The sequence below is a fragment of the Chiloscyllium plagiosum genome, chromosome 16 (genome assembly GCF_004010195.1).
Source record: "Chiloscyllium plagiosum isolate BGI_BamShark_2017 chromosome 16, ASM401019v2, whole genome shotgun sequence".
Taxonomy (NCBI): domain Eukaryota; kingdom Metazoa; phylum Chordata; class Chondrichthyes; order Orectolobiformes; family Hemiscylliidae; genus Chiloscyllium; species Chiloscyllium plagiosum.
This window is the reverse complement of record NC_057725.1, coordinates 41,649,316-41,668,537: the sequence shown is the minus strand read 5'-3', so window position 1 is coordinate 41,668,537 and position 19,222 is coordinate 41,649,316. Positions and strand designations below refer to the sequence as shown.

Sequence of the window (19,222 nt, the reverse complement as noted above, 5' to 3'; positions counted from 1 at the left end):
TCCACTGGTCACAGGCCTCCAGTCTGAAAAACAACCCTCCACCACCATCCTCTGTCTTCTACCTTTGAGCCAGTTCTGTATCCAAATGGCTAGTTCTCCCTGTATTCCATGAGATCTAACCTTGCTAATCAGTCTCCCATGGGGAACCTTGTTGAACGCCTTACTGAAGTCCATGTAGATCACACCTACCACTCTGCCCTCTGCCTTCTTCAAAAAACTCAATCAAGTTTATGTGACATGATTTGCCACGCACAAAGCCATGTTGACTATCCCTAATCAGTCCTTTGCTTTCCAAATACATGTACATCCTGTCCCTCAGGATTCCCTCTAACATGTTGCCCACCACTGAGGTCGGGCTCACTGGTCTATAATTCCCTGGCTTGTCCTTACCACCCCTCTTAAATAGTGGCACCACGTTTGCCAACCTCCAATCTTCCGGCACCTCACCTGTGACTATCGTTGATACAAATAGTGCTTTGAATGTTGTGTTCAAAGCACTATATAACAAACTGCACTTGAAGGAAGCACCAGGAGTGTTGAGGGCAGAGGTTTTGCCCTGGGTGGGGAACTTCAATATTTCTGTCTCCAAAGTGTGGGTGATAGTACCGCTGCTGAACAAGGTCTAAAGGACCTGGGTCCACTGCTTTTCGTCATTTATATAAATGATTTGGATGTGAACATAGGAGTATCGTTAATAAGTTTGCAGATGACACCAAAATTGCTGGTATAGAAGAGAGCAAGGAAGGTTACCTTAGAGTATAACGGGATCTTCATCAGATAGGCCAATGAGCTGAGAAGTGGCAGATGGAGTTTAATTTAGATAAATGTGAGGTGCTGCATTTTGGAAAGGCAAATCAGAGCAGGACTTATACACTTAATGGGAAGATCCTGGGGAGTGTTGCTGAACAAAGAGTGCAGGTTCATAGTTCCTTGAAAGTGAAATTGCAGGTAGACAGGATAGTAAAGAAGGCTTTTGGTATGCTTGCCTTTATTGGTCAATACATTGAGTATTGCAGTTGGGAGATCATGCTGTATATGTCATTAGTTAAGCCGCTTTTAGAATTGTCTGGTCTGATGTAACTCAATAGTTCTGTTCTCGTGCGATCTCACATTATAAGAAAATCACACAATAGTTGCGCCATTTAAACTAATGGGGCCAACATCACAATATAGCCAATACAGATAAGGAAAGTATGAGTTCTACAAATAACAGTCTAAATTCTTCAATCGCATTAAAACCAATTTGCACTGAAGAAACATGCGTTATAGCAGAACCAACTGTACTGCATGCAATTCTGGTCTCCCTATTATAGGAAGGATGTTGTGAAACTTAAAAGGGTTCAGGAAAGGTTTACATGGGTGTTCGAGAGTTTGAGATGTAGGGAGAGGCTGAATAGGCTGTGCGTATTTTCCCTAGCGCGTTGGAGACTGAGGCGTGACCTTACAGAGGTTTATGAAATCATGAGGGGCAGGGATAGGGTAAATAGAAAAAGTCTTTTCACTAGTGTGGGGAGTCCAGAACTAGAGGGCATAGGTTTAGGGTGAAGAGAAAGATTTAAAAGGGACCTAGGGGGCAACTTTTCCATGCAGAGGGTGGTGCGTGTATGCAATGAGCTGCCAGAGGAAGTAGTGAAGGTGGGTACAATTTCAAATGAAAAAGGCATCTGGATGTTTATATGAATAGGAAGGATTTAGAGGGATATGGGCCAAATGCTGGCAAATGGGACTAGATTAATTTTGGATATCTGTTGGCATGGACGAGTTGGACTGAGGGGTCTGTTTCTGTGCTGTACATCTCTATTAACAAATGAAGAGTTTTCTTTATATCAAAGCTCAAGCCCCTTCCCACTGGTTAAATGCCAGAGGTAGAAAGAGGGCATTAATTGGCCACTTCAATGCCAATTGGGGGGTGGGCGGGGGGTGTTAAACAGAAGGCAGTCTGGCATTTTACAGTGGCATGAAGACAATGGGGACTTAACTTGGCTCCTTCCCACATCATTTCACTGGATCACCTCTGTTTTCTCGGCCTGCAGTCCCCAAAGGAACAGTCAAATCCTTCAGGGTTTGACTTGTCAAATCAATGATCTTTCATGTTACAAATTGAGAGCACAATTCATTACAAAAAGGCAGCATAACATTTCAAAAATGGGCACCACAGCTAGAGGAATTGGTAGAAGCAGATACCTTAGCAACATTTAAGAGGCAATTCAACAGACACATAAACTAGCAGGGAGTCCAGACATGCAGACTACAGGCAGGCAGTTCAGAATAATATCATGGTCGGCATAGACATAGTGGGCCGAAGGGCCTGTCCTGCGCTTTACTGTTCAATGTTCTTCTCTGTTTATCCTTCAAATTTATCATCCAGACACGGGCCTTTTTGTTATTTAACAATATACACTGTGAACTTCACGTTCAATTTTAAATGAATTAATGTTAAAAGCTACAGTTCATTGCTGGTTTATTTTCCTGAATGTAACACAGATATTTACCAGGCACCTATAACTAATGTTTTAATGGCTATTTAAGACTGCTCCAGATCATTCTTCCTCACAAGCAGTCACAAGTTCCTCCCCTGAATCTTTCTTAAGAGACAGGTCGAAACCATGGAGCTGTCTGTCACTGAGAAGGAAACAGACGTGTGCCTCCGCTTCAGTCCTGCTGTAATTATTACTCAGCTACGTGACGGCCATGCATCCCTAATACACAGGTTTGAAAAAAAAAATCAAGAGTTGGGCTTGAAGACTTGTCTAACCCACATCAAATCAAACAGACGGAGCCACCTAGTTCCTCAATGCTTTGTTCCAGTTTGGTTACCTCAGTTCCGCTGGCGCTTGCGGACTGCCCTCGCTTTTTTTTCACGGACAAGCCGAGTGCAGGCATGCGGTGACGTTGCGAGCTCCCCGAAGCTGAAGTGCAGAGAGCTTCCTCCAGACGCTGAGAGCAGCTCCCCCATCTGAAGCAAAGAGATCAACTGCGGATCGGGCTTTCACTTCAACACCGCGGGAGGGGGGATTCAAATCATTCTCGCTGCTGCTAACCACAGTGCGACTTTGCTCAAGTTGGATACTCTAATTCACAGCAGCAATGGTAAGTCACACAGAGAGAGAGAAAAGTTTAAGAATTGAAAGTTTTGCCTGGCCTAGTTCAAGAAGTTAATTGACAGAATCTAGGCTGACCTGAAACGTGCAGGGCAATTTCTTCACATACAATATGCTTTAGTTGCCTATGAATTGCCTTAATATTTCGAAGCTTTGATCTGATTTAGAAACTTCGTGTGTGTGTGATCAGATTACTGATCATGGGTGTTCGACAATTTGCAGTGTGATGGTAACCCTTTCCTCCCTCTTTCTAAATAAATGTATGAGCCGATTCTGTTTGAATACTTGTATAGAAGCGGGCCTTTGTGAGATGAAGAAGTTGAATGGCATGTATTCACAGTGCCCTGACAAACACACAAGCCTAAATCATTCCAGCATTTATTGCCCGTTCCTCCTTTGCTAAAGCAGTGGTGAGTCACCTTCTTGAATTGTTGTAATACTCCGGTGTGGCTACCCTCAATGTTTTCCAGGATTTTAACCCAGTGACAGTGAGGGAATGGCAATTTATTTCTGAGAAAGGATGGGGCCTGACCTGGAGGGGAACTTGAAGTGGTGGTGTTCCTATGTGTCTGCTGTTTTTTCTACATAGCAGAAGTTACTTGGAAGGCGTTTTCTAAGGAGCCTTGGCATGTTGCTGCAATGCATCTCATAGATGTCACTATGCCATTGATGATGTAAATGCTTAAGGTGCTGTTTGAGGTGCTAATCAAGTGAGCTGTTCTGTCCTGGATTGAGTTGGCATACTGTCATGGAATCATACAGCACAGAAACAGGACCGTTAGTCCAACTTGTCCGTGCCGACCGGTTTTCTGAATGAAACTTGTCCCATTTGCCTGTATTTGGCCCATATACCTCAACATTTTTTATTCATGTACCTGTCCAAATGTATTTTAAATGTAATTGTACCTGCCTCCATGACTTCCTTTGGCAGCTTGTTCCACATTCACACCACCCTCTGTGTGAAGGAAGTTGCTGCTCAGGTTACTTTTAAATCTGCTACTTCTCACCTTAAATCTATGCCCTCTAATTTTGGACTCCTTTTCCCTGAGGGAAAACTCCTTGGCTATTCACCTTATCTATGCCCCAAATGATTTTATAAACCTCTTTAAGGCCACCCCTAAGCCTCTTATGCTCCAGGAAAAAAAAGTCCCAGTCTATCCAGCTCCTTATAACTCAAACTTTCTCGTCTCTTTTAGTGTTTTTGAACCTATTTTCATTCAGGCAACTGGAGAATATTTCATCACCCTCCTGATTGTCGGTGGTGAGCAGGCATTGAGGTGAGTTACCACAAAATTCCCAGCCTCTCATCTGCTCAATAGCCACAGTATTTATGTGGTTAGTCAATAAAGATTATGGTCAATTGCAAGCACCAAATTGATGGCTGGAGATTCAGCAATGATAAAACCATTGAATGTCAATAGAAAATGGTCTTGTTGGAGATGGTCATTTCCTTGCAATAAATGCTAACAGTCACTTAATCAGCCCAAAGCTGAATGTTTTCCAGGTCTTGCTAGAAGATGACTGCTTTGAAATAACTCCACAGAAGCTGGTATCCCATCACCAAGTCACCCTTTATTTACACATGCATAGCATTTGACACTGGTCTGGCTTCCTCAGAGCCAGCTCTGAGTGAACAGAACCTCAGACACATCTGTTTCTTTTCTTTTCTTTTGTTTTTACTTTTTTCAAAAATCAAGTGTGTAAATCTTTACTTTATTCCACCACCGGGGAGTAAGGAAACACGCGAGTGACCAGTGGCAAGCAGTGCCTTTCTCAGAGGGCAATGCTGCGTGATCAAACAGCGAAGGGGAGGGCAGGGATTAAATCAAAATAGAGTTGGAGGGAGAAATAATGAACTCCACTCCCTGCAGTGCTCACCTTTCCCTGAAAAGTGTTGGTGGACATGGCGTGCTCCTTCCCCAGGCACACCCGGGCTCTGATATAACCACGGAAGAGGGACAGGCAATCGGCCCTAATGACCCCCTCCACAGCCCACTGCCTGGACCTGTTTATGGCTAGTTTGGCCAGGCCCAGGAACAGATCCATGAGAAGGTCCTCTGACCTACCCACCCCGCTCCGCACTGGATGCCCAAAGATCAGGAGCGTGGGACAGAAGTGTAACCAAAAACAGAGAAGAAGGTATTAGAGAAAATCAAAAAGGGAGCGCAAGTGCCCACACCCAATATAAAAATGGTCCACGGACTTCACAGCACCACAGAACAAGCATTTGGGCTGGGAGTCCGTGAACCATTGCAATCTGCGGTCGCATGGGTCTGCTATGTGCAGCACCCCCCACCCCAAATCCCTGAGAGAGAGGGGGAGGACTCTCACGTAGAGAGCTCTCCACTGGGGATCCCCGCTACCCAGTGGCAAATGGGTACGCCTGGGCACACTCCTGTTTTGTTTTTACTTTTTTTTATTTCCTCCATATTACCGCCTAACTGCAGTAGTGCTTATATTTTTCCCCAGCACCCGTGTGTGTGTTGGTGTGAGACACAGTGAAAGACAACAGGTGTACAAATCTTTATTCAATTCCCACCACCAGGAAGAAAGGAAACACCTGAGTGGCCAGTGACAAGAAGTGCCCTTCTCATCAAAGGGCAATGCTGTGTGATCAGACAGTGAAGGGGAGGGCAGGGATTAAATCAAAATAGAGTTAGACGGGAAATAGTACAGTCCACTCCCTGCAGGCTGAACTCTCCCTGAACAGCTAAACTCCTGTTTTTTTTTCCTTTTTTAAAAAGGGCCCCAGGCAACGGCAGTAGAAGCAGGCCTGGGTATGGATAGGGCTATAGCAGCAGTGGTCAGACCAGGCTCCAGGTGTAGGTAGGCAAAAGTGAGGACGGCAGATGCTGGAGATCAGAGTCCAGATTAGAGGGTGCTGGAAAAGCACAGCAGGTCCGGCAGCATCCGAGGAGCTGGAAAATCGACATTTCGGGCAAAAGCTCTTCATTAGGAATGAAGGCAAGCAGCCTCCGGGGTGGAGAGATAAATGGGAGGGGGGTGGGGCTGGGGAGAAGGTAGCCAAGAGTAGTTTCAGGGCAGAGGAGATAGCCTGGGGGTTACAGTGAGAGAGAGACTCGGTGAGGTTCTTGTAGAGAGAGAAGGAGAACTTCTTCAAGGTAGGTGTGGTAGGCCCAGGCAGTAGCAGCAGTGCAGGCAAGGTCCAGGCTCCAGTAGTGGGAGCAGGCCCAAGCTGTAGCAGCACCAGTGATAGTATAAGCTGCCTGTGCAGCTGAACACAGCTTCAAATAAGCAAAAAAGAAACGAAAAGCCAGAAAACAAACAAGCAAACAATCTCAATAAACAATAAAGAAAAAACAAAGAACTTCAGAATAAACTCCTTAACGCGAGGACACAGAATCAGTCTCCTCTTTTAACACAGGGAGAAGAGCAGAGTTCTCTCCCTCAGAGTCAGCTGTCAGAGTGAACAGAACCCCTGACCCTCCTATTTCTTTTCTTTTTTCCCCTTTTTTTGCCCCTTACCCCCACACTACCTCCTAACTGCGGTAGTGCTTATTTTTCCCCAGCACCCATGTTATGTGTGCAGGTTTGAGACACAGTGAAAGATACAAGGTGTACAAATCTTTATTCACTTTGCAGCACCAGGAAGAAAAGAAACACCCAAGTGGCCAGTGACAAGCTGTGCCCTTCACATCAAAGGGCAATGCTGCGTGATCAAACAGTGAAGGGGAGGGCAGGGATTAAATCAAAATAGAGTTGGACGGGGAAATAGTACAGTCCACTCCCTGAGGTGCCCACCTTTCCCTGAAAATCTCCTGTTTTTGTTTTACCCCCACACTGTGGTAATACCCCTGTTTATTTTTTTTTCTGTTACACAGTGAAAGACACAAGGTGCATGAATCTTTATTCAAATTTCCACCACCAGGAAGAAAAGAAACACCCGAGTGGCCAGTGACAAGCAGTGCCCTTAATAACCTGTTTATTTATTTATTTTTTTCTTTTTATTTTAATCCCCACACTACCGCCTAACTGCGGTAGTGCTTATTTTTTCCCCAGCACCCATGTTGTGTGTGTGCAGGTGTGAGACACAGTGAAAGACACAAGGTGCACGAACCTTAATTCAGTTTCCACCACCAGGAAGATAGAAAACACCCGAGTGGCCAGTGACAAGCACTGCCCTTCACATCAAAGGGCAATGCTGTGTGATCAAACAGTGAAGGAGAGGGCAGGGATTAAATTAAAATAGAGTTGGATGGGGAAATGGTACAGTCCACTCCCTGAAGTGCCCACCTTTCCCTGAAAATCTCCTGTTTTTTTTTCCTGCATGAGGACAGCTCCCCAACATGTTCAGCTTCCAAGTAATTGAACAAACACTACAGAGGCTGGTTTCCTGCCACCACGTCACTCTGTGTTTACACATGGAGAGAACTTGACACTGATGCAGCTCCCTCAGCGCCAGCTCTCAGATTGAACAGGATGTCTGACCCTTCTGTTTTTTTATTTTTTTTTCTGTTTTTTTTTTTAACCCCCACACTACTGCCTAACTGCAGGAGTGCTTATTCTTTCCCCAGCACCCATGTGTGTGTGCAGGTGTGAGCCACAGTGAGAGGCACAAGGTGCATGAATCTTTATTCAATTTCCACCACCAGGAAGATAGGAAAACACCCAAGTGGCCAGTGACAAGCTGTGCCCTTCACATCAAAGGGCAATGCTGTATGATCAAACAGTGAAGGGGATGGCAGGGATTAAATCAAAATAGAGTTGGAGGGGGAAATAATGCACTCCACTCCCTGCGGCGCCCACCTCTCCCTGAAAATCTTCTGTTTTTTTCTTTCTTTTCTGTTTTCTTTTTTTTTCGTTTTTTTAAGTTAACCCCCACACTACCGCTGAACTGCGGCAGCACTTATTTTTTTTCCCAGCACCCATTGTGTGTGTGTGCAGGTGTGAGACACAGTGAGAGACACAAGGTGCATGAATCTTTATTCAAATTCCACCACCAGGAAGATAGGAAAACACCCGAGTGGCCAGTGACAAGCACTGCCCTTCACATCAAAGGGCAGTGCTGTGTGATCAAAACAGTGAAGGGGAGGGTAGGGACTAAATCAAAATAGAGTTGGAGGGAGAAATCTCCTGTTTTTTTTTAATTATTTTTTTTTATTTTAACCCCCACACTACCACGTAAGTGCGGTAGTGCTTATTTTATCCCCAGCACCCATGGTGTGTGTGTGCAGGTGTGAGACACAGTGGAAGACAAAGTGCACGGATCTTTATTCAATTTCCACCACCAGGAAGATAGGAAGACACCCGGGTGGCCAGTGACAAACACTGCCCTTCACATCAAAGGGCAGTAGACTCCTGTTTATTTTTTTTATTTTTTATTTTTTTTTTCCCTTTTTCTTTTCTTTTTTTTCCTCCTTTTTTTTATTTTTTTTTCTTTTTTTTTTCTTTTTAACCCCCACACTACCACCTAAGTGCGGTAGAGCTTATTTTGTCCCCAGCACCCATGGTGTGTGTGTGTGCAGGTGTGAGACACAGTGAAAGACACAAGGTGCACGAATCTTTATTCAAATTCCACCACCAGGAAGATAGGAAAACACCCGAGTGGCCAGTGACAAGCACTGCCCTTCACATCAAAGGGCAGTGCTGTGTGATCAAAACAGTGAAGGGGAGGGTAGGGACTAAATCAAAATAGAGTTGGAGGGAGAAATCTCCTTTTTTTTTTTCTTTTTTAACCCCCACACTACCGCCTAAGTGCGGTAGTTCTCCAGTTTATCCTTTTTTCCTTTTTTTTCCCCCCACACTACCACCTAATTGCGGTAGTGCTTATTTTTGCCCCAGCACCCATGGTGTGTGTGTGCAGGTGTGAGACACAGTGGAAGACACAAAGTGCACCAATCTTTATTCAAATTCCACCACCAGGAAGATAGGAAAACACCCGAGTGGCCAGTGACAAGCACTGCCCTTCACATCAAAGGGCAGTGCTGTGTGATCAAAACAGTGAAGGGGAGGGTAGGGACTAAATCAAAATAGAGTTGGAGGGAGAAATCTCCTGTTTTTATCTGTCAGCCAGGGCTCGCTGATTGGACCAGATTAACAGCTCCAATCAGGAAACTTGTATTCTATGAGGTCTACTGGCTGACCTCATTACAATCACTACAACTTCATTTTCTGAGCAACTGTAAATACGATTGAAAACTTTGAAGTAAGCTGATGTCCTGACTTTGACACCATGGTGGGGAGGAAGGTCATTAATGAAACAAATGAAAATGGTTGACCTAGAAACTTCTGAAGTGACATCCTGTTGCTAAAAGATTGGATCTCTGTAACCATAGCCATTTTCTTTTGTGCTAGGTATGACATCAAATAGTGGAGAGTTTCACCCAATTCACAACTTAATATTTATGGTTAATCTACTCTACTGACTAAGATTACAGAACTGCTGAGCAGGAGGGTCATCTGGGACAAAAGTTGGAACTTCCCATTGGGAAAAAAAATGTTTCATGACAAATAATGTTTTGTGTGTGAGATTAAAAAGTACATTACCTGTTTTGAGATATATTCAGTGATTCTATTTAAATCAGCACCTCATCTCTATAGTTAACTGTAATGGTTGACAGTCTAATTTCCCTTCTTATAAAATATATGTAAGTAATGTTATGAACACTGATCAAATGTTCATAATTATACAGTATATTGATTTTGAGCCTCCTTGTGAAATACACAACTCTCCCTAGATAGCAAGAGAAAGTGAGGACTGCAGATGCTGGAGAATGTCGTTTGTTCAGTATTGTCTCCTCATTCTAACAGTTATTGATTTATCTTGGAACATCACTTCATCGTGATGATTATGCTCTTGTACAAATCTAAAGGATATTCATATGTGAACTCAATGTTGAGAGTATTATAGCTGCATTTTATTCTGATTTCCATATTATATTACTTTCCAGCATCACTCACTGAATAATGGTAATACCTTTGGGTTTCTTTTTTTCTCTCCTTAACTGATAGCCGAAGCCAACTGAAACACACCTACAACAAACGGGCTACCGACTTGAGTTTGTACTTGGGTAGTTCATGATCTATATGGCTCAGTACCATAATGTGTCGTACATTTTGTATGACAGCCTTCAGAATCTAATTATCACAGGACCTCTACAGAGGGAAGCCATTTGGCCCATCAAGTCTGCACTAACACTCCAAAGAGCATCCCACCCAGACTTAGTCCCAGTTCCCTACTATATTCCATAATCCTGCATTTCCCATGGCTAATCCACCTAGCCTGCACATCTTTGAACTATGGAAGCAAACAGGAGCATCTGGAGACAGCACACAGACATAGGGAGGAAGTGCAACCTGCACACAGACAGTTACCTGAGGCTGGAATCGAACTGGGTCCCTGGTATTGTGAAGCAGCTGTGCTAACTACTGAGCTGCTGTGCTGCCCATGGCATGCAGTCATGAGTTGTTGATGTTAACAGACATATTCTGCTTTTAAAGGTGTAGCAACTTCACTGACTATATTGTAAAAATAATTGTAAATCTGGTTAAACCTGTCATGTTGGATTCCAGTTTCTTTTTGTGAATTAATGTTGCTGCTGCATAAATTTCTGTGGTCATGTTCAGGCAGCCATGTTAATGACAGTAATTGACTCTCAAATCGGGGAGTCCAGAACTAGAGGGCATAGGTTTAGGGTGAGAGGGGAAAGATATAAGAGAGACCTAAAGGGCAACTATTTCACGCAGAGGGTGGTACGTGTATGGAATGAGCTGCCAGAGGAAGTGGTGGAGGCTGGTACAATTGCAACATTTAAGAGGCATTTGGATGGGTATATGAATAGGAACAGTTTGGAGGGATATGGGCCGGGTGCTGGCAGGTGGGACTAGATTGGGTTGGGATATCTGGTCGGCATGGACGGGCTGGACTGAAGGGTCTGTTTCCATGCTGTACATCTCTATGACTCTATAAATGCATACTAATTAGTGTTTGGAATCAGTTTAGAGATTGGCATTGACCAAATTTACTCCATTACAGAATTTGTTAGATAATTTTCGTAGGGAATGAATAAACATATTTGCATATTAATGTGATCAGTGTTAGTCAGAATTGTAGGCTAAAAATAACCATTTTTGAAGTGATTTATGCTTGTGATATGTCCTTCTACAGAATTGTTGGCAGTCTGGTCGGTGCTGCTCAGAAAAATCTTGATAGTTTTTAGATACTCATGCCTTCTGGTTGAGTCATCTGTTATGGTTAGTTGTGTTTCAGACTTGTTAGAATAGATACAACAACGAAGCTAAACAATTAACAAATAATAATAGTTCAACAATATATTACCTTTTTTTAAAATTTGGTTGAATTTTGCTGTAGAAGAACTTATGTTACCACTGGAGTTTACATTTCATTGTGAACACAAAACTAGTTATTTCAATAAGATGGGTGAAAACAAGGACTGCAGATGCTGGAAACCAGAGTCTAGATTAGAGTGGTGCTGGAAAAGCACAGCAGGTCAAGAAACATCCGAGGAGCAGGAAAATCGACATTTCGGGCAAAAGCCCTTCATCAGGATTTCAATCAGATGTCCCATCCCAAATCTGAAGATGGCTTTGTCTCAACATAATGGTATACCACATGTACTGGGTCCCCGTTGTCCATCATGTTCGTAATGTCTTCATAGAATTCCAAAAGATTAGTTAAGCACGACCTGTCCTTCATGAACCTATACTGCATCAATGCAATGGGACAATTTCTATCCAGTCGCTTTGCTGTTCCTTCCTTGAAAACAGACTCCAGCATCTTCCCCATGACAGAGGTTAAGCTAACAGGTCTATAATTCTCTAACTTCTATCTACCACACTTTTTAAACAATGTAACAGGTCTATAATTCTCCAACTTCTATCTACCACACTTTTTAAACAATGCTGTCACATTTGCTGTTTTCCAATCTGCTGGAACTGCCCCAGAGTCCAGCAAAGTTTGGAAAATTACCACGAGTGCACTTGTTATTTCTCCCACCATCTCTTTTAGCACCCTAGGATGCATTCCATCAGGGCCAGGAGACTTGTCTACTCTTAGCTCCATTAGCTTGCCCAACACTACATCTTCTGTGATTGTTTCCAGGTCCCCACCTACCTTTGTCTCCTTGTCAGTTACTGGCATGTCATTCGTGTCCTCCACTGTGAAGACTGATATAAAATACCTGTTTAATGCCTCAGCCATTTCATCATATCCCATGACTAAATGCCCCTTCTCGTCCCTCTAGAGGACTAGTGTTTACTTTTACCACTCTTTTTCGTTTTATTTATTCATAGAAACTTTTGCTATGTCTTTTTTTCTCATGTTCTATCTTACTTTTCTTTTTAGCTCTTTTTGTGGCTTTCTGTTGACCTTTAAAGCTTTCCCATTCTTCTAGCCTCCTGCTGATCTTGGCCACTTTGTATGCCTTCTCTTTCAATTTGATAGCCTCCCTTATTTCCTTGGAGACCCATAGCAGTTTACCCCTTTTCTTACAGTCCTTCCATTTCACTGGAATATACATTTGCTGAGCACTTTCAAAAATTGTTTTGAAAGTCCTCCATTGTTCGTCCACTGTCCCACTATAATGTCTTAGTTTCCGTATACTTTAGCCAACTCCTCCCTCATCCTATTGTAGTCTCTCTTGTTTAAGCACAGGACCCTGTGTCATGGGATATGATGAAATGGCTGAGGCATTAAACAGGTATTGGATTTTATCTTCACACTTTCGCTCTGTATTTTATTCTAAATTCAACTATACTGTGATTGCTCCTTCCAAGAGGATCCCTAACTATGAGGTCATTAATTATTCCTGTCTCATTACACTGGACCAGATATAGGGTAGCTTGCTCCCTCATGGGATCTATTACATATGTTCAAGAAAACAATCACGGATCCACACAATGAACTCCTTCTCAATTCTACCCTGACCGAGCTGGTTTGACCAATCGACATGTGGATTAAAATCCCTATGATAATTGTTATACATTTTTACAGGCATTAGTTATTTCTTTGTTTATTCCCCCTGCCCCCACCATGTGATATTATTTGGTGGTCTATAGACTATCCCTATCAGTGACCTTTTCTTCTTGGACTTAACTAATAAATTGCTAACACTCAGTTTTAATTCTTGTGGGAAGCCTTGGTCCCAACATTGACAAGAAGCTGAATTCCACAGCTTAGGTGAGAATGACTTCACCTAACATCACACTAGTATTTGACCAAGTATAACATTAATCAGCCCTAGCAATATTGAGATCAGTAGACAGCAGGACAAATTCCACCCTAGTTGGGATTAATATGTAGCACAAAGAAACATGATTGTCATTGTTGGACACATTTAATAGTGCCCTGCTTTAGGGCAGTTTCCTCGAACCAATCGTCTTAATCTGCTTTAACAATGTTATATCCTCCATCATAAGGTGGGGATTTTTGTGATGATTGCACAGTGCTCAATTTCATTACAACTCCTCATAACGGTGCAATCCATATCTGCTTATGGCAAGACCTGGACAGGTTCAAGCCCAGGTTAAAATGTAGCACATAACAACTGTGCCACACAAAAGAGTACTAACCAATATAAATGCATTATATTGATGAATTTCCCATCATCAAAGTCCTGAGAGCAGCTTGATCAGAAATGTAATCTGATACATACAAGGTCTATAGGAGGAGGTTAGAGCTGTGTTTTCTGGGTGAGTAATTTACCTCTAGACTAGAATCCCTACAGTGTGGAAACAGGCCCTACAGTGTGGGAACAGGCCCTTCGGCCCAACAAATTCACACCAACCCTTTGAAGAGTAACCCACCCAGACCCATTCCCCTACCCTACTAAACTATCTATACAATGACGAATGTACCTAGCCTATGCATCCCTGAACACTGGGGACAATTTAGCATGGCCAATTCACCTAACTTGCACATCTATGTGATTGTGGGAGGACACTGGAGCACCAGGAGGAAACCCACACAGACACGGGGAGAATGTGCAAACTCCACACAGACAGTCACCTGAGGCTGGAATCGAACCCGGGTCCCAGGCGCTGTGAGGCAGCAGTGCTAACCATTGAGCCACCAAGCCATTCTGTTATGCACCAGGCCATACCCCCTCAAAACACTTCAGGAAGGTAGCCCAGATCCTAACTTTTCTAGTTGAGAAGGTGTAAAGTGGATATTCCAGAAGGGATGCAGCTGGTCAAAACCCCTCTGTTTCAAAGAAAACAGAATTTATTTACAGAGTACCGAATGAAACACAAACAAGAGAGAACAGAATACAGAATAACCTAACCTATCCAAAAACCTAATACATCATCCCAACTTAATGATGCAGTTCCAAATTCCTGCAACAATCCCCATAAATACCCCTTGGCAAAAAGGTAAAATCAAATACAGGGTCTTACAGGAGAGAGAGCGAGAGAGAGAGAGATTCAGCATGGAACACCTTCTTCCATTTAGCTGTTTCTTTGACCAGCAGCTGCAAAAAACTGGCTGCTAAAACCAACCAAACCAGAGTAAAGCTGAGCTAGGAGAACTGGCCACTCCCCTCTCATTGTACAAGTGGTTTCTTAACTTGTAAGCCTTTTTTCTGAGACAGTATCTGCTAGCTACATTCAAACTGGCTCTAACACTCATCCAAACCAGACAGAATGCAACTTCTGTGTTTATGACTCTAACGGGAAAACAAACTTGTTACAGTAGCATCATCCTCACATCTTTCACCCTCAGCCAAGCATCTTAACAGCACATTTTCAGCCATCAGAATTCTTTCCCTTCCATGATCATTTGAGTTTTTTGTGTGTAAGGCATTAATTTACTTTCACTGACTTAACGGAATCCTGTCTGTGGCCTGCAGTTATTTGCTCTTCAAATAATCACCTATCAAGACAATTCCTGCAAACCCAAAGGTCTGTTGTGCTACTGTCCAAATCCTGTGCTTTAACAGGATCACTGATGTGTGATAAATATTACAAAAGAAAGCACTTTTCCCAGACATCATGGTTATTCCCTCTTTGCAATTCTCAACTTGGACTTGGTTGGAATGAAGGATGTATGCCTGTCTTTTGGGGGACCAGAGGAAATGACCACCCCTTCAACATCTTATATTGACACACAATATCTCATAAAGACATTGGATTTAGCATGTAGGAGGAGTCCTATCTTTTAAGTTATAACTTCATACATGGCACAAGCCAGGACTGTGATAGAATAGATCTTGAATGAGTGCAGTTCCAATAATGTTCAAGAAGCTCATCAACATCCAAGACAAAGGGGCCATTTAACTGGCACCCCATCCACCACTTTAAGCATTCATGACTTCAGCACTGGTGCATTATGATTATCATATGTGCCATCAACAAGATCCACTCCAGTAGCTCGTTAAAGCTTCTTCGGCAACAGTTGTGAAACTTGTGACGGCCACTACCATCAAAGATAAAAGGCTGTGAGCGTTTAGACCACTTCAACCTGTAAGATCCAGAATCCTGAGTTGGAAATAAATCAACCTTCTTTCACATCAGTGCTCAAAAGGTTTGGAACCCCCATCTTAACAACACAATGGTGTACCTTAGTCAAACATTTTGCAGGACTATCTATCCTTTTGGGGAAATTAAAAATGGTAATTACTGGTCTTGCCAATGATGCCCACAACCCCTGAATAACATTTTCAAAAACAAAGGCATAAGAATGTGCCCAAAAACACCTTTTATTTTGGTTGAAAAGCACAACTCAACACATTTCTATTTCCCAACAATCACAAAATACACCTAATCTGTTTTTACTTTGTTCATTTGACCTGTGAAGACTTAAAAGGAATATTGCTCGATAATAAGTGCAAACCTTTAAACTTTGCTGATGATTCCATGTGCAATGTTTAACTTTTATATTAGATATTTCACAATATTATATTCTTTAACCTCTCTTTAAATGATCTCTTCTTTTGAACGAAGAGGTCAAGGTTTAAAGAGATAATTATTTTATACTCAACACTTCACTGATGAAGCTGAATTAATCTAGTTTAAGGTTTAACTTTCATCATATGACCTATTGGAAGCAATTTTTTTTAAGTCAGTCCCATATCACTGCACTAAATAATCCTGTTTTAAATAAATATCTGTAATGTTTCCAAGATATTTAAGTTATTGCTTGCATCTAACAAAATTACATTCTCCTGTCAGTCTTTCTTTAACTGTTTTCATTTGATAGTGCAATTGATGCCAGCCTTCTTTGTTCTTTATGTTGTCCCCACAAGCTGTTGTGAGTATAATGGAATGCATCGTAAAATCTAGAACAGTCTAAAGATGAATTGATATCTCACATTTACAATTGGGACACATAATTTTGTCAAATATATTTCTGTCATTTCTTTTTCTGTATTGTCAAACTATGTCTTAATTAATTGGAATTGTTTTTGATTCTGAAGAGGTGACGAAATCATCCAATATAAGATCAGATGTATAGCTACTTTTGTGGAGCATCATCAACTTTAATTTGTAGTTATTTTGAAATTTGATAACGGTCATTACAGAATGCAATCTATATAATTTTAGGAATGACTGTATGTCTTCTGCAGAATTTAGAAAATTGATGTATGCGGTTGGATTCTATGCATACATCACATAGATGGAGACCATCTAGCCCAGTGTTCCTGAGCTAGCTCTGAGCACAATCTAATTATGTCCACTCTCATGCTAAAGTAGGCTATTGTACAAAATGCGGAGGAATGGGATTGTGGGAGATATAGCAGTATGGATCAATAATTGGCTTGCTGAAAGTAGACAGAGTGTGGTGGTTGATGGGAAATGTTCATCCTGGAGTCCAGTTACTAGTGGTGTACCGCAAGGGTCGGTATTGTGTCCATTGCTGTTTGTCATTTTTATAAACGACTTGGATGAGGGCGTAGAAGGGTGGGTTAGTAAATTTGCAGACGACACTAAGGTCGGTGGAATTGTGGATAGTGACGAAGGATGTTGTAGGTTACAGAGAGACATAGATAAGCTGCAGAGTTGGGCTGAGAGGTTGCAAATGGAGTTTAATGCGGACAAGTGTGGGGTGATTCACTTTGGTCGGAGTATCTGGAATGCAAAGTACTGGGCTAATGGTAAGATCCTTGGTAGTGTAGATGAGCAGAGAGATCTCGGTGTCCATGTACACAGATCCTTGAAAGTTGCCACCCAGGTTGACAGGGTTGTTAAGAAGGCATACAGTATTTTAGCTTTTATTAATAGAGGGATTAATTCCGGAACCATGTTACGCTGCAGCTGTACAAAACCCTGGTGCAGCCTCACTTGGAGTATTGTGTACAGTTCTGGTCACCACATTATAAGAAGGATGTGGAAGTTTTTGAAAGGGTGCAGAGGAGAGTTACTAGGATGTTGCCTGGTATGGAGGGAAGGTCTTACGAGGAAAGGCTGAGGGACTTCGTGAGAGAGAAGAAGGTTGAGAGCTGACTTAATAGAGACATATACGATAATGAGAGGGTTAGATAGGGTGAACAGGAAGAGCCTTTTTCCAAGAATGGTGATGGCGAGCACGAGGGGGTATAGCTTTAAATTGAGGGGTGATAAATATAGGACAGATGTCAGAGGTAGTTTCTTTACTCAGAGAGTAGTAATGGTATTTAATGCTTTGACTGCAATGGTAATAGATTCGCCGACTTTAAGTCGTCATTGGACAAGCATATGGACGTACATGGAATAGTGTAGGTTAGATGGGCTTCAGATTGGTATGACAGGTCTGCGCAACATCGAGGGCCGAAGGGCCTGTACTGTGCTGTAATGTTCTATGCTTCTATGTATTCCCTCAGTTTCATGCCTACTATCCAGAACATAACCTGTTTAAAATACCCATCCCTGTCAGCCTGCTGTAGTTGCAAGGGAGTAAACCACACACTTAAATGCTTTCTTACATTGCAATACATTCCATGGTGTTGCATTTGCTTTAATGTTGCCGTTTCTAAAAGTGTAGTTTCTATTGATGTTTTTGAGAAAGAACCGTTACAGTAATGCTTTAAAATAAGCCTTCTGCATTTGTCATTATTGTCCATTTTTAAGTTTTAAATTATGTATTAAAAGTTAAAAGGAATAGGATAGAAAGATACTTCGCAACTTTCTTTCATCACTAAACAGTCCTGCGGTAGAACTTAATGTTATCAAAATAATTTGTTAAATATGGGATTTAATCAGAATTTCTTTCCAAATATGGGGGGGCAACTTTAAAATACATTACAAAATGTAACAACTTGCTCCAGTTTATTCTTTCCAGCCTTTTCTTAATTAGAACAAAAACTTGCATTTATACCTTTTAAAATAATAATCCATCTTAAGGATCATTGTAGAACAGGGTATGGCTCAGAGTCACATATTCAGCCAAATGATCCAAACCTTGGTCAAAGAGATAAGTACTAAGGAGTGTCTTAAAAGGAAGAAAATGTATAGAGAGTTTTCGGAAGAGCTTGATGCCAAGGCACCTGAGGGCGCAGGCAACGATAGTGTAGCTATTACAATAATGGATGTACAAGAGATCAGAAATAGAGAATGTAGATATCTTGGAAGATTATGGAGCTGGAGAAGGTCACAGAGATATGAGTGGGTGAGGCCATGGAGGAATTTGGAAAAAGGGTGAGAATTTTTAAATTCTTGACTGAGATCCAGCATAGTTTAGCAAGAATTAGATAATCATAGAGTCATAGAGAAGTACAGTACAGAAACAGACCCTTTGGTCCAACAACAGAAGATATTAGTTAGGTAGGATGTCATTTGTGATTATGAGAACTGTTTTGATACTGTGACAAAGGTGCTGAAAGTGAAGACGAGGACAGTAGAGTTTCAGATTACTTCAATTATCCAGATTTGTGATGGCGGAATGCTGAATGAAGAATCAGAAAAATGATGGAATAGTTGAAGTGTCACAGGCATGAATGAGGGTTTCTGCAGCAGATGAGCTGAGACACAAAATCAGAAGGAGGTAATAGGCAGCCACAGTGAGTGCAGTAGATTAGACTGGAAACTCACTTCTGGATTGATTATGACAGCCAAAATATAAACAGTTTGGCTTCATTTCATTGCTGTGAGGGAGGGTGATGGAATGAGTAACTAGGGAATGGAGATTGCATGGACCCCAAAAACAATGGCTACAGTCTTCCCAATAT

General features: G+C 42.1%; 1 protein-coding gene and 1 long non-coding RNA gene across 2 annotated transcripts in view; one reads left to right on the top strand and one right to left on the bottom strand.

Moving 5' to 3' along the window:
* LOC122557828 overlaps positions 1-3,009 on the bottom strand; it is a 47,562-nt gene extending 44,553 nt beyond the window's left edge. The window contains exon 1 of the long non-coding RNA XR_006313948.1: positions 2,818-3,009. This is a non-coding gene — a long non-coding RNA (uncharacterized LOC122557828). The remainder of the gene's footprint in view (positions 1-2,817) is intronic.
* Positions 3,010-3,016: 7 nt separating this feature from the next.
* LOC122557827 (hepatitis A virus cellular receptor 1-like) overlaps positions 3,017-19,222 on the top strand; it is a 69,442-nt gene continuing 53,236 nt past the window's right edge. Inside the window, exon 1 of the mRNA XM_043705918.1 lies at positions 3,017-3,090. The gene's annotated coding sequence lies outside the window, so the exon portion shown is untranslated. The remainder of the gene's footprint in view (positions 3,091-19,222) is intronic.